The following is a 14,264-nucleotide window of genomic DNA, read 5'->3' as shown; positions in this document are numbered from 1 at the left end:
AGAAATCTTTGAAGCCGGGCATAGTGGCACACGCCTTTAATCCCAGCACTCGAGAGGCAGAGGCAGGCAGATTTCTGAGTTCGAGGCCAGCCTGGTCTACAAAGTGAGTTCCAGGACAGCCAGGGCTATACAGAGAAACCCTGTCTCGAAAAAAACAAAAGCAAAAACAACAAAAAAAGAAATCTTTGATTGCAAAAATTGGTATGGTATTTAATTTGTTTAATTTGTTTTTATGTATATGGTTTGTTTTGTGCACCACATGTGTGCCTGGTACCTGAAGAACTGAGAAGAGGGAATCATAGTCCCTGGAATTGGAGTACAGACGATTGTGAGCCACCAAGTGGATGCTGAGAACTGAGCCCAGGTCCTCTGGAAGAGCAGCCAATGAGCCTTATCGCTGAACCATGCATGCCTCCAGTCCACAGTGCAGTACATTTTAGACAGCCATAGCTGTTTCTACTATATGAGAGGCATTAGCCTCAGGGAGTTTCACTAATTTGGCCAAAGTCATCCTGAACTCTAGAGCGGGGCTCAGACTGCGGCCCTGGAGTGTCTCCCAGCCCGGGTCTCCTACAGCACACTCCTTGGATTTCAGAGTTAGATCGATTTCCTGTTTGACTACACAGAACTGAAGAACGGAAGACAGCCAGGACAGAGGTTGTTTTGTTTTGTTTTGTTTTGTTTTGTTTTGTTTTTGTGTGGTGTTTTCAAGACAGGGTTTCTCTGTGTAGCCCTGGCTGTCCTGGAACTCACTTTGTAGACCAGGCTGGCCTCGAACTCAGAAATCCACCTGCCTCTACCTCCCAAGTGCTGGGATTAAAGGCGGGTGCCACCACCGCCCGGCCAGAATAGAGGGTTTGAACACATTGGAATAAACATGTAGTTCAAAGTACCCACAAGACAGGAAGAAACACATCTGAACCTGACTGAGAGGGAGGGAGCTCTGGAAGCCATCCCCAGGAAGAAAGGCTGAGGAGATGGAGAAAGCAGGACAGATAGGGGGTGGGGCGGTCATAGCAGAGGAAGCAGAGAGCAGACAACACCCACAGAGAACTGGCGAGTGTCCCAGAGAGGGCAAGTCAACATGGAAGGCCCATTGCTGCAGAGTGAGCAAGAAGGAACTAAAAGCCGGACTCATGGCTGGACAGGACATTGGTGTGCTGTAGCAGCTGGCAGAGACCTACTGCCTCAACTTTAGTTGGCAGAGCAACACTGATCACTGAGAATAGGAAATATGGCACTAAAGAAACTCAGTCCCTTTTGGCTAAAGAAAACAATGTCGGCCAAGCATGGTGGCTCCAGCCTATAACCACAGCACTTGTCGACATTGCAGCCACACGGTGAGTTCCACGTCAGCCAGGGGAGCAGTTATTCTAGCGTTTCTTTATTGTTGTGGGTTTGTTCTTTTTTTTTTTTTAAGATTTTTTTATTTATTATATGTAAGTACACTGTAGCTGTCTTCAGACACACCAGAAGAGGGCGCCAGATCTCATTACAGATGGTTGTGAGCCACCATGTGGTTGCTGGGATTTGAACTCAGGACCTTCGGAAGAGCAGTCAGTGCTCTTACCCACTGAGCCATCTCGCCAGCCCGTGGGTTTGTTCTTGTACTGAGAAAGGGCCTCATGTAGCCCAGACTGCCATACAGCTGAACGTGGCCATGAGCTCCTGGATCCGCCTTAAGTGCTGGGCTCACTACCATGTGCCACTGTGTCTAACTGAAGAAAGAATGAGATTTAAGAAAAAAGAAGAAAAAGAGAAATAAAAATCATTGTAATGTTACATAATCTGTGACCAAATAAAAAAAAATTAAGCTGGAGGTGGTAGCATAGGCCTCTAATCCTAGAATTTAGGAGGCAGAAGCAGACAGATCCCTGTGAGTTCTAAGCCAGTCCGGTCTACATAGTTGCAGGCCAGAGCTACATAAAGAGAGACCTTGCCTCAATAAAAGGAAGAAGCTGATTGGTGGATGTGCACATCTTTAATCCCAGCACTTGGGAGGCAGAGGCAGGTGAATCTCTCAGTTTAAGGCCAGCCTGGTCTACAGAGTGAGTTCCAGGGCAACCTGGACCTGACAGAGAAGCTCTGTCTTGAAAAACCAAAAAAGAAGAAAAAGAGGAGGAGGAAGGAGAGGAGAAAAGCCTACAATGAAAACACATCCCTACAAAAGACCCTGTCTCAACCCCCCCCCCCCCCCCCCAGTAAACAGTAAAGGGTTTGGCTTGTCTGCTCCCCTGTTTTTCTACGGGTGAGGCCCAGCACCCTGCCATGCTGGGCAAGTGTTCCAGCACTGAACACCTCGAGGAGGCAATTCACCCGACTCGTGATCTTGCATTTCAGTGGTAGTTTCTGGTGCTTCCTGTGGCTTCTTTCTGGTTGGCTGATAAATCGATGTTTAATCTATCCGAACAGGTGAGAGTGTGTGGGAAGAGTTTTCAGAACAGGACCTTTTCCTGTGCCTGGCTGAGGAGGGCGAGGGAGAGCATGCTCTTGAGGAAACTGGAGAACCCTGACACTTCCCACATTAGACCTCTGAGGCCCAGGGGCTACCCTTGCTGTGCCAAGTTTCTCTTGAACTTGGCTTTGGCAAAGCTTCCTCCAGCTGATGGCTCCCGCCTCGCGTGTTGCCCCAGCATGTCCAGCCACCCTGAACTATTTTGAGTTCCCTAAGGATCATGTTCTGTCACCTCCAGGCCACAGCCCAGCCTGCTTCCTGGTTGGGTTCGCACCACACGCCCCTCCCCCAGCACGCATGCTCAGCTATCTCTGCCTGCTCTTCAGGGCGTTAGTCACTTCCTCTCAACCCTTTCTCTCAGGGAACTGTCTTCTCTGCACCTTGCCTTTTAATTAGCTGTCCCTCTTTGATGCCCCCTGAGGTCCTGAGGTACTTGGAGTCAGGGACCATCTGGGACACCAGGACAAAGCCCTATGCAGAGCACAGAAGACACAGCACCTTCTCTGCTTTATGTCATGTGGAGCCATGATTTAGAACTGTGTTCTGGAGCCAGGGTTAGGGAGGAGTGAGGGGAGGGGTGGGTCTTCATGTGCCCTGTAGTATCAGAACTCGAGAGCACAGCCTGGAAAGTTGGGTGCTATGTTCTGGAAGTCTGAAGATGAATTCACCACCTCCGTTTTCTCTCCTAACCTCATCCAGCATCTTGGGAGAATATGACTGGTGTGGCTATTACTGAAGTCAGTTTTCTGGCAAGTTCATCTGAGGAAGAAGTGCATTCTTAAACCACTCATAAGTCCCCACCCGAGCTGCCAAAGACCTGCCCTGATGTCAAGTGGCCAGAGTGATCTCCCAGTGTTCTGAGTCCTATATATAAGCATCATTACCAGTCATACAAATGCCTACTTTCTGCTTCCTTTGGTTTGGTTGGGCATCTCCTGGTAGCATAAAGCTAGTTTCTCAGCTGTTTCTGGGCAAACAGGTCCCCATTCTACCCTGGAATGACACAAAAACTCTAACTCAACTATGGGTATCCCCTGCTTGTACGATTTGACCTTTGACAACTTTGCCTACTTTTGTTTCCTGAAGGTACGTCACACCTACACCCAGAAACTCAGGGTTCCAGAGTGGCTGCTCTGTGCCAGGGAACAGTATGGGCAGGAAAGAGCTGTGGTCCTTTCCTATAAACTGCAATAGAATGAAAGGCGTTTGCAGTGCAAGTAGACTACATTCACACATAAGTGCCTGACCGCAAATTATACAGAAGGCAATGAAAAACACACACTTAGTCTGCTTGAGAAGCCAACAAATGACAGCAAACTTGCCACCAAAGATTTCAGTATGTAATGAGGCTGGTCCTGGCAGCCGTGGCAAGGTCAACCTGGCCACTCTCCTCAGTACTCCAATGGAACAAACATGTGAGATGCTCCAGAGATAGCTCAGTGGTTAGAAGCACTGGCTGCTTTTTCAGAGGACCTGGGGTAAATTCTGATATCACCGTATCAGATGGTGGCTCACACCCATCCATCTCTAGGGGATCCAATGTTCTCTTCTGGCTCTGTGGGCACCAGGCATGCACAAGGTGAACAGACATATATGAAACCAAAACAGCCATACACATAAAGTAAATAATAATAAACCTAGTGACACATACATCAGGAGCTAACATGAGGCTTAGGGTTTAAATAGAGGGCGAGAGAATACATTACTTGCTCGAGTAAATAAACCCCCAGTAAATAAATTCTCCTGCAAGCAATCCTAATGAAATGTAGTGGAACACATACACACGCACACATGCACACATGCACACACATGCACACAGAAGTAAAAGATGGTGTCTGCTGGTCTCAGGAAGCTCTGAAGAGTAAACATTTAGGCCCAGATTCCACCTTCCCACCTCAAATTCCTTCTTGGTGATAATCATCCCTTCCTGCCTTGGCTTCTTTGTGCAGGACACTGCTAAGATACAGGGCCCTGAAACAGGAAGGAGGCACAGGCTCTGTCTGACGATGGAGATGGAGGTGTGGCAGTCAGGGTGTAGCTCCAGGAGAGAGTGCCTGCTTAGAAGCCTGAAAAACACCCTGATGTCAGGCAGGGCTGAGTCAGGTCCCTGGAGCTGGGAATTTCCTCCTGTTGAGGATGGAGCCACCAGAGGGCAGGACTGTAGAAACACTTAGAAGGCACCCCAACAGCCTGATCCCACTTTTTGTGGGTTTTCATGGCAAGGTTTCTTGTTTTGTTTCTCTGTGTAGCCCTGGCTGTCCTGGAACTCACTCTAGACCAGGCTGGCCTCGAACTCAGAGATCCGTCTGCCTCTGCCTCCCAAGTGCTGGGATTAAAGAAAGGTGTCACCACTGTCTGGCCAGGGTTTTTCTTTATAGCTCTGGCTGTCCTAGAACTTGCTCTATAGAACAGGCTGGTCAAAGATCTGCCTCCCGTAGTGCTGGAATTAGTGTGCACCACCAGTGCCTGGCCAGTAATATTATATTAATGGAATCCTATTCTATAGCAGCTTCTTTGGGGATGGCTTTTTTTTTTTTTTTTTTTTTTTTTCTAAATCAAGGTCTGGCTATGTCATCCAGGCTAGCTTGGAACTTCCTATGTACACTAGTTTGGCTTCAAACTTATACATAATCAATCCTCCTGCCTCTGCTTTCTGATTGGTGGGATTGTAGGTGTGGTTACCACACTGTAGTTTGGAATGACCTTTTTTCACTCAGCATTATTCTTGGGGTTTCATTCATTCAGGCAGTTGCAGGCACCCAGTGTGTGCTTTCTGATGGCTGGCCGAGTAATATTCCGTGGCTTGTGCTCAGCACAGCTTACCTAACTGTGGTGGTCTGAATAGGTTTGGCCCCCATGAAGCTATTAAGAGGAGGTGTGTCCTAGTGGGGATAGGTGTGGCCTTGTTGGAGGAAGTGTGTCACTCACTGTAGGGGTGGGCTTTGAGGTCCTGTGCTCAAGCATTACCCAGTATGGAAGAGTGCCCTCCTGGCTGCCTGAGAGAGTCACTCTCCGTCTGGCTGCCTTCGGATGAAGATGTAGAACTCTCAGGTCCTTCTCCAGGAACATGTCTGCCTGTACGCTGCCATGCTTCCTGCCATAATGATAATGAGCTGAACCTCTGAAACTGTACGCCAGCCCCAGTTAGATGCTTGCCTTTATAAGAGTTGTCTTGGGGGCTGGAGAGATGGCTCAGAGATTAAGGGCACTGACTGCTCTTTCAGAGGTCCCAAGTTCAATACCCAGCAACCACATGGTGGCTCACAACCATCTGATGCCCTCTTCTGGTGTGTCTGAAGACAGTGACAGTGTACTCAAATACATTAGATAGATAGATAGATAGATAGATAGATAGATAGATAGATAGATAGATAGATCTTAAAAGAAAAAAAAAGACAAGAAGCCTAAGAAACTTAGAGGTTTCATTTAAAAAAGGGGGGCTGGTGAGATGGCTCAGTGGGTTAGAGCACCCGACTGCTCTTCCGAAGGTCCAGAGTTCAAATCCCAGCAACCACATGGTGGCTCACAACCATCCGTAACAAGATCTGACTCCCTCTTCTGGAGTGTCTGAAGACAGCTACAGTGTACTTACATATAATAAATAAATAAATCTTTAAAAAAAAAAAAAAAAAAAAAGGGGGGGGGGGCTGGCTTGGTCATAGTGTCTCTTCACAGCAATAACTAACTAAGACACTGACTGTTCACCTAACTAACTAAGACACTGACTGACTGTTCACCTAACTAACTAAGACACTGACTGTTCACCTAACTAACTAAGACACTGACTGTTCACCTAACTAACTAAGACACTGACTGACTGTTCACCTAACTAACTAAGACACTGACTGTTCACCTAACTAACTAAGACACTGACTGTTCACCTAACTAACTAAGACACTGACTGTTCACCTAACTAACTAAGACACTGACTGTTCACCTAACTAACTAAGACACTGACTGTTCACCTAACTAACTAAGACACTGACTGTTCACCTAACTAACTAAGACACTGACTGTTCACCTAACTAACTAAGACACTGACTGTTCACCTAACTAACTAAGACACTGACTGTTCACCTAACTAACTAAGACACTGACTGTTCACCTAACTAACTAAGACACTGACTGTTCACCTAACTAAGACACTGACTGTTCACCTAACTAACTAAGACACTGACTGTTCACCTAACTAACTAAGACACTGACTGTTCACCTAACTAACTAAGACACTGACTGTTCACCCTGCTGAACATTTGGCTGTTTCCACTTGGGGCTGCTATGAAAAAGCTGCTTCAGACATGTGCCTTAAATGTGCAGATCGGTTACATCCTCTGAAATCCTGCCCAGGAGTACAATCTCTGGGTCCCCTGGTAGTTGCCTGAGGAGCTGCAAATATGCTTTCCAGGGTGGCTAACCCACTTCACATCTTTCCCTGCAGCATACAGTCTGTGTTCTCCATCACTGCTTTAGGGCTGCCCACCTGACAGGTGAGCAGCCTTCCTTCCACACACAGGAGATGCCCACCGCATCTCTCAAACGGCTAATGATATTGAATATCTCTTCGTGTATTCATTTGCCCTTGGCATTTCCTTGTCAGTGAAATCTTTTCATGACTTTCCCCCATATTCTTTCTCAAGGTTCAAAAAAAAATGTCTTTACATGCATGTGTGTTTATCTGTATCTATAATGGATGCACATGCAGGTGCCAGAGGAAACCAGAAGGGCCTGGGGTCTTCTGGAGCTGGAATTACAGGTGGCTGTGAGCTACCTATGTGGGTGCTGGGACCTGGACTCTGGTCCTTTAGCAGAATAGGCACTGAACCCTCCCTCCACCTGCCATTTCCTAATGCTAGTGATTTTTTTTTTTTTTTTTTTTTTTTTTGCTGAGTTTTCATTTTGTGTGTTTAAATTCTAGTCCTTTAGTCAGCTGTGTAGGTTGTAGGTGTTTTCTCCCAGTTTGTAGCTACAACTGTTTCTTCGGCTTTGAATTTTAATGAAGTACAGGTTATTAATTCTTCCCTTTAGGGATCATGCCTTAGGGCTGCGTCCTGTAGTTCTTTCCTGGATCTAGATGCTAAAGGTTTTTCCCAATTGGTTTTTTGTTTGGGTTTTTATCGCTGTTGTTTTAATTATTTATCTTTATTTCATGTGCATCGATCAGTGTTTTGGCTGTATGTCTGTGTGAGGGCGTCAGATCCGTTAGAACTGGACTTACAGACAGCTGTTATCTGCCATGTGGGTGCTGGGCATTGAACCCAGGTTCTCTGGAAGAGCAGCCAGTGCTAATAACCACTGAGCCATCTCTCCACACCCTCCCTTCTTAAATTACATTTTAACTTAGTTTGTGTGCATATATGTGTGTTTATGTATAAGTGCACCACTGGCTGGGCATGGTGGCACATGCCTTTCATCCCAGCACTCGGGAGGCAGAGGCTGGTAGATTTCTGAGGTTGAGGCCAGCCTGGTCTACAAAGTGAGTTCCAGGACAGCCAGGGCTATACAGAGAAACCCTGTCTCAAAAAACTAAACTAAACTAAACTAAACTAAACTAAACTAAACTAAAATAAAATAAAAGTTCACCTCTGCCAGGCACTTGTGTTGGGATCAGAAGACAACTTGCAGGAACAATTCTCTCTTTTCATCTTGTGGGGCCCAGGGATTGAACTCCAGTGGTCAGGGATAGGGCAAGTATCTTTAACCACTGGGCCACCTCACAGTTATAGGCTGTTTGTTTGTTTGTTTTGTTTTAATACAAGTTCTCTCTGTATCCCAGGCTGGCTTCAAACTCACAGAGATCTAACTGCTTCTTCTTTCCAAAGTGATGGGATTCAATGTGTGGCCACTACAGCCCTTTCTGAGATTTTTAGGTTTAGGGTTAGGGTTAGGGTTAGGTTTAGGTTAGTCCCATTAGACTTAAATGGTTTTTAAAGGTGGGTGGTGGTGATACACACCTTTAACCCCAGAACCTGAAAGTCAGAGGTGGATATCTGAGTACATGGCCAGCCTGGTCTATGGAGTAAGTTCCAGGACAGCCAGGGCTATAGAGAAACTCTGTCTTGAAAAACAAATGAAAATTTATTTATTTATTTATTTATTTATTTATTATATGTAAGTACACTGTAGCTGTCTTCAGACACTCCAGAAGAGGGCATCAGATCTCATTACAGATGATTGTGAGCCACCATGTGGTTGCTGGGATTCGAACTCCGGACCTTCCAAAGAGCAGTCGGTGCTCTTACTCACTGAGCCATCTCACCAGCCCTTGACACAGGGTCTTATGTAGTCCAGGATGGCCTCAGATGTATAAAGTCCCCACTTGTATCTTTTGAGCGCCAGCATTACAGCCATCACCACATGTACCTGGTTTGTGGTTTTTTTTGTTTTGTTTTGTTTTGTTTTTCAAAGTCTTACTGTGGTCCAGGCTAGCTTCAAACTCACTATGTAGCCAAGGCTAGCATTATACTTTAAGAAATTCTCCTGCATAAAATCCTCAGTGCAGGTCTGAGCACACACATCCAATTCTTGAATAAACCTTTGTATAAAGTGCGAGGTAAGGGGCTGTGGAGATGGCCCAGTCAGCAAAGTGCTTGCCACCAAGCAGGAAGGCCTCTGAGCTTGGCTCCCCAGTACCCACGAGTAAAATCTGTATAGATCACATAAAGAGTCTGAGTAATAGCAACCCAGAGACTGGTGGGGAATCCTGGGGTTCATCAGCTAGCCACCCCATCTGAACCGATGTGTCCCTGATTTAGTAAAAGACAAAATAGTTGAGAGCAACTCAGGAAGCCACCTGACATTTATACACACACACACACACACACACACACACACACACAATGAATACGCAGTGCATAAGGATGTAGCTCAGTGGAAGACTGTCTAGTCAGGTGTCTTAGTGTGGTTTCACTGATGTGAAGACACCTTGATCAAAGCAACTCTTACAAAGGACAGCATTTAACTGGGGCTGGCTCACAGTTTCAGAGGTTCATGGCAGCATCCAGGCAGGCATGGTGCTGGAGAAGGAGCTGAGAATTCTACATCTTGATCCATAGGCACCAGAAGGGGGCTGGATTCCACACTGGGTGGAGCTAGGCCCTCACAGTGACATACTTCTTCCAAGCCCACACCTCCCAATAATGCCATTTCCCATGGGCCAAGTACTCAAACACATGAGTCTATGAGGGCCATACCTATTCAAACCATCACACCATCTGAGGACCTGTGTGTGTGTGTGTGAGAGAGAGAGACACACAGCCCGTAGGGAGTAAGCTACCCACATCTCACCATCTGCATCTTCTTGCCTGTTCCTTTCAACACCCTTCACAGCAGATGGTCAGCCTGAGGAAAGTTTCCGAGAGTCCTGTGAGCCACATCAGGGGCTCAAGAAGGGATTGGAGAACCACAGTTCATTGGAGTCAGGGCAGAAGAAAACAATCTGAGACTTGTGACACAGGTGCCTTTTTTGTTGCTGAGATAGCATCTCCTGTAGCGCAGGCTGGTCTTGAACTTCTGACTCTCCTGCCTCTGCCTCCCCTGTGCTGAGATTACAAGCATGTACCACCGGACCAGGTTTTTGTTTTTGTTTTTTTTTTCCTGGACATGCTAGGCTAGCATTCTACCAACTGAGCTTCATTCTCAGCCCAAGACATACTTTAATCTTTCTTCTTGAGTCACATTGTATTTCAAGAAAAACAACACTTCATGGACAGACCGTTCCCTACCATGAGGACAATTATCCATGAAGGCTGAACCCTCCAAAGTTAACACATTAAAAATTGATCAGACGGGACTGGAGAGATGGCTCGGTGGTTAAGAGTACTGACTGTTCTTTCAGAGGTCCAGAGTTCAATTCCCAGGAACCACATGGTGGCCTATAATGAGGTCTGATGCCCTCTTCTGGCATGCAGGTATGCATACAGATAGAACCACTCATATACATAAAATAAACAATCATTAAAATAAAAGAATGTGCTCTCTAAGCTCTCACCTTTCTTACTCTCATCTCTAGCCCTCCTTCTCTATCTCCCTTCTCCCCTCTTTCTACCTCCTCCTTCCCCCTGCCTTTCTACAATAAAGCTCTAAACCATACATAAAATAAAATAAAATAATGCTTTGAAAAAAAATTGATCAGACCACCTTGCAAAGACAGACTACAGCAAAGATAATAGGTCAAATACCATACCCCCCCCTTTTTTTAAAGAATTATTTTATGTATATATGCACACTGTACCTGTCTTCAGACACACCAGAAGAGGGCGCTGGATCCCAGTACAGATGGTTGTGAGCCACCATGTGGTTGCTGGGAATTGAACTCAGGCCCTCTGGAAGAGCAGTCAGTGCTCTTAACCGCTGAGCCATCTCTTCAGCCCAAAATACCACATCTCAATCAAGACTACTTAAGCATGTATATCTCTTGCCCACTGCTTATATCCAAATCCCATGTGAGGACCCTGATGAGGAACCTGGGGTCACACATCCTGTTATCTATTCTCTTCCCAGTGTGGCCAATGGACCGCTCTCTTATTTTTACTCTTCTCCTTGGTTATAGCAGAGGTGGAAGGCTGAGTTGTGCCTCACCTGTGGGGGTGACAGAGTCCAAGCTTTTACCCTAAAGAGTGGTAACATTTTTTTCTTTCCACATTGTGTTCCAAGCACCTGACCTGGAGATGTGAGAGAGCTGTTTTCAAAATCATTTGTTTTGTTTTTGGGTTAATGTCTGTCACCTTCACATTCTCATATGGAAATCCTAACCCCAGCACCTCAGGAAGCAACTCAATTTGGAAATAGGATCACTGTAACAAAAATAAAATAAAATAAAAATAAATCAGTTAATATAAGATCATTAGGGTAGGTCTTAATCCAAAATAGCTGCTATCCTTCTAAAAGGGAGGAATTTTTGTTTTTTGCTTTTTGTTTTTGTTGTTGTTTTTCGAGACAGGGTGTCTGCTAAGGTGGCTCAGGAATCCACTGCATTTGACCAGAGGCAAGTGCATGCCAGCATCCTAGACCCAGCAACAGGCAGACATGGCCCGTGGTGTTCAACCATCAGACAAGGAAGAGAGCAAGACTGGGAGAACCCGAGGTGGTACCATTGGGGCATAGGTAGGATAGGGGGCTTGGTTGGTTGGTTTGTTTGTTTGTTTGTTTTTTGAGACAGGGTTTCTCCGTATAGCCCTGACTGTCCTGGACTGACCTGCCTCTGCCTCCCAAGTGCTGGGATTAAAGGTGTGCGTCACCACCGCCCAGCTGGATGGGGGGCTTGTAGAAGCTTCCTGAAGAATCTTGTGGAGCTAATACCTTTGCTCTGTGTGGTAGGGGTGGAGGGGGAGTCCCTGTGCTGATGGAGGAAGTGTCTAGACTGCAGAGGAGGCATGAATTAAAGTGAAGTGCCTAGGAACGAACAGATCCCCCCCCACACCCCCACCCCCACCCCCACCCCCAGGATCTGAGGAAGCAGGTGGCAGAAGGAATGGCTGGAAAGGGAGGCCAGGAGCATGTGTGGTGGCGCTCCGTGTCAGGACACTGACACAGAGACTGACACAGACACAGACTCAGAGACATACAGACATACACACACACTGGTTTCTCCCTGGAAATGGCACAAGGTAGACAGAGCCTTTGCCCTTGTTCTGTGCTGGGACCCTACAGAGGTCTCCGTGAGCTTTAAATTCCCTCATCTGGAAGGTGAGAATCCCACACTATCTCCATACAACAGATAATCCGTCTGAAAGAGCTCTGTAAACCATAGCATGCCACGGACAGCACTTGGGAGGCAGAGGCAGGTGGATTTCTGAGTTCCAGGCCAGCCTGGTCTACAAAGTGAGTTCCCAGTCAGCCAGGGTTACCCAGAGAAACCCTGCCTCAAAAAACAAAAAAAACAACAAACTAAGGGCTGAACATGCCCAAAGCTTGGCTGAATGCTCACTAAGTCTGTTACCAATAAAAGTCCTTTGGAAGAACTGTCCCCAGCCCTTCTCCACAGTGCCCCTTAGGTATATAGCCATGTCAACACACTGGCTCACCAAGGACAGCCCCACTTTACAGATGAAGAACAGAGTTCACCAAGGCACCTCTGCAGGCCACCTCAAGGAAGGGTGGCAGTCCAAGCAGTATTTCTACTGAATCACATCCTGAGTGGCCCATGGCTCCAGCGCCACAGCCTTCACCTGTTCTCCCAGTCCTTACCTTTTGGAAGCAAGGCCTTGCTAGCTAGTGTGAACGTTGAGTTCTTAGCCCCTCGTGAGGCGAGGAGCCTTCACCACACAGTTCCCCTGGCCTTCACTTAAGGTTCACCAGGGCCCTGTGTCAACAGAGTAAAGATTACGAGCCAAAATCTGAAAGCGTGGGCAACATAAATCCATCCTCATTCATTAATTACAAAAAGCCCTAGAACTTTCTCATCAGAACTGAGTCAGAGCCAGGCATGACAGCACACACCTGTGATCTCAGCACTCAGGAGGCAGAGGCAGGAGATCTCTGAGTTCAAGACCAGCCTGCTCTACAAAGTACGTTTCAGGACAGCCAGGGCTACAGAGAGAAACCCAGCCTCCAAAACAAAACAAAAAGAATTGACCCAGAAGCCAGGAGCCCAAGCAACAAATTTGGATTATGGAGCGCTGAGTTGGAATCTTCGATCAGCTGGCCAGGTGGCTACCTTGAAAGTCTGTTTCAGCACCTCAAATGGGATTCACTAATTGTTTACAGGGAAGTGGTAGGCTAAGATTATTCTCAAGGATCCAGTCACCTTCTCCTGTTCGCCAACCTGTTAAAGAATATCCGGTTCATGCTAATTTATGCCCAGAATCCCAACAGATAAGCACAATGAACTTAACTGGTGATGCTAAATTCTCTTTCACCCTGGGTCAGTGAGGAGGAGGTGCGGGTAGGTTAGTGTGGAGGAGGGGTGGAGGCTGGGGGAGAGCACAGCCCTTGTCTGGTCTTGTCTTCTGGCCACCCACTTCTGACCTGCCTTTCTCCCCAGTGAGACTCAAGCTTAGGTGATATCCCCCACTAACCGAAACTCTTAGCTGCTCTTCTGGATGAGCGGGAAGGGCACTAGAAATCCCCCCGCTGCTGGACAGGCAGAATCCAGAATGGTCTGCACTGGGTCCTGGACAGCTCTGGAATATCTATTAGCTCAAGAGGAAGTGGTTTGAGGGGTCCGACACTCAGCACGCTGGCACTGAGACCTTGCTTCTCCAGACTGGAGGACAGTGCTCACACATACGCCCAGTCTTCAAGCCCCTTCCTCTATGGGAAAACAACCCCCAGCCTTCCCATCCCTTCATCAGATCTGGGAAGGACTTTTGTGCTTACTGCAATGTTGGTTTTCCTGCAACTCCTTGGCAGCCTTGAAGCAGGCTGGTAACTTGACTCCTTTCCAAACCTTCACCACAGCAGTATCATCAGCCTCATTAAAATTGATGTCAGCACAACCTGACAGGGCTGTGTGAAAGCTGAAGGTCACAGAAAAGGGCAGTGTTTGGTCGGGTTGTACAGCCCTTGTGATGCTAGGGTGGTACACCTCAACAGGAAGGAATACCGAAGAAGGTTCCATCGTACCCAAAGCCTGAGTGTAGGGCTGACAGACGGCTGTTCATTGTACAAGCCTGAAGAGTCATCATTATGTGGGTTTCCGGCATCTACACCATCCTCTGGAAGATTGTAGTTCCTACACATCACCCCTGCGGCTGGATTCCTGTAGCAGTTCAGCCATGGTAGGAACACAGGGTTTGTATACGGCAGACCTTTTACCTAAGTCCTTCCAACAGGTCTCAGTTATCCCCTCACCTCTGCTGGCATTTTACTC

Source organism: Mus musculus, chromosome 4 (genome assembly GCF_000001635.26).
Source record: "Mus musculus strain C57BL/6J chromosome 4, GRCm38.p6 C57BL/6J".
NCBI lineage: Eukaryota > Metazoa > Chordata > Mammalia > Rodentia > Muridae > Mus > Mus musculus.
Note: the sequence above shows the minus strand (reverse complement) of the source record.